This window comes from Lucilia cuprina, chromosome 2 (genome assembly GCF_022045245.1).
Source record: "Lucilia cuprina isolate Lc7/37 chromosome 2, ASM2204524v1, whole genome shotgun sequence".
NCBI lineage: Eukaryota > Metazoa > Arthropoda > Insecta > Diptera > Calliphoridae > Lucilia > Lucilia cuprina.
The window spans coordinates 58,583,700-58,585,796 of NC_060950.1; the positions used below are offsets into that span (position 1 = coordinate 58,583,700).

General features: G+C 28.0%; 1 protein-coding gene across 1 annotated transcript in view; it reads left to right on the forward strand.

Moving 5' to 3' along the window:
• LOC111677837 (HEAT repeat-containing protein 1 homolog) overlaps window positions 1-2,097 on the forward strand; it is a 15,408-nt gene that overhangs the window by 11,702 nt on the left and 1,609 nt on the right. The gene's annotated exons all lie outside the window — the stretch shown is intronic.

Sequence of the window (2,097 nt, forward strand, 5' to 3'; positions counted from 1 at the left end):
CTAGTTCAGTTCTAGTTCTAGTTCAGTTCTAGTTCAGTTCTAGTTCAGTTCTAGTTCAGTTCTAGTTCAGTTCTAGTTCAGTTCTTGTTCAGTTCTAGTTCAGTTCTAAGTCAGTTCAGTTATAATTCAGTTCAGTTCTAGTTCAGTTTTAGTTCAGTTCTAGTTCAGTTCTAAGTCAGTTCAGTTCTAATTCAGTTCAGTTCTAGTTCAGTTCTAGTTCAGTTTTAGTTCAGTTCTAATTCAGTTCATTTCTAGTTCAGTTATAGTTTCAATAAAGTTTCAAAAAGCCCACCCTAATGTTTGTATGAGTAAATGAAAGAGTATATGTGTTCTTTATTTTTTTTTTTTTTTTTTTTGCATTTTACCCTTAATTTAAGTTTTAAATTTGTTTGTGTTTTAAGAGTGAATGTGTAAGTGTGTGTCTGTTTGTTTTTATTTCACCTGATTGTTGTATTCATAGCAGTTCTTTTGCTGCTGCCTTTGTGCTGGCAATTATGTTGTTGCTACTGTTGTTGTTTAAAAATGAAACAATAAGTTGTGATTAATTTGAATTGTTTGAATATTTAACCGCCTATTTGCTTGCTTGCTTGCATGCTCCTCTGTCAGTCAGTTGACACAAAAAGTCAGGTGCTTCTTTATTTTTAACATCTAAGCAAACATGCGGTATGTACGTACGTAACGTTGTATCATCGTTCTCATCATTAATTTATTTATTTTCATGTTTGTTTGTTTGTTTTTTATTCTTGTTGTTTTATTTAAATAGATTTTTGTTTATATATGGCTTCTTTTTTTAAAGTTGCTTTATTTTTCGGAAGCATGAAACTCTTAATTGTACACACGTATAAATTTTATACAAATTTATTCATTTTTTTGTTTTTTTAATGTTTTACAAAATAATTTGTAACAGGTTTTATTCATTAAAGAATTTGTCAAAATAAACACACACACGCACACTTAAATGTTCGCATACATACAGACAAATAAACACATTCTCATTTTCGCACACATTATTCACATCAAATTGATTATGGAAATTAAAATGAACTTATTATTATAATTTATGTTTACAATATTGTTTAATAATCAATTTAATTTATTTTAAACTTCCATATGCTTTTGTTTCAGTATCTTAAATTGTTTTGTTGAAGTCTATAATAATAAATATATTTTAATTGCAAATTAAAATGTTAAGCAAAAAGTTGATTGTTGGCAAAGGCTTAATTAAAATAAACTATTGCAGTTTGAAGTTCTAGTTTAAAAGGCTTAAAAAGCAAAGCCGATCGTTGCATACTCTATTTATTTGCTCTTAGCCCAGATTAGTGCATTTATAGTTTAAGATCCTGTAAGTTATTTAATCAATTTAATTATCCTGTGTAAAAAAAGAGTGCAACAAAATATAACTTCAATGTTTTTTTTTTCTGTTTTGAAGTTGTTAGTAAGAAAATGTTACAAGTAATTAAACTGATTAACTATCACCTTCAGAACATAACCTATTTAACAAAATACTAATTAGGCGAGGAAAATTATTAAAAGTTAATTCTTAACACAGCTGTCCCACAGTTTTCTCTAAAGTTCAATGTCTGGCAACCTTGAAATTATTAAATTTTTAATAAATACATCTTTTTTAATAACCGGATCCGAAATTCTTCTTTTTGTCAACTTCCAACAAGTGTTTCTTAGACACTGTGAATCAGACATGGAAAATTGAAATTTTCAAATAGTAACTTTATCAAACAGTACTTTTTAGATTATATAAAAGACCAGTGTATATACTAAGCTATAGACAATAGATTAGACTATAGACTAGACTATAGACTAGACTATAGACTAGACTATAGACTAGACTATAGACTAGACAATAGATTAGACTTTAGACTAGACTATTGACTAGACTATAGACTAAACTAGACTACATATTAGACTAAACTAGACTATAAACTAGACTATAGACTATACTATAGACTAGACTATAGACTAGACTATAGGCTGGACTATAGACTAGATTATAGACTAGACTATAGACTAGACTATAGACTATACTATAGACTAGACTATAGACTAGACTATAGACTAGACTATAGACTAGACTATAGACTA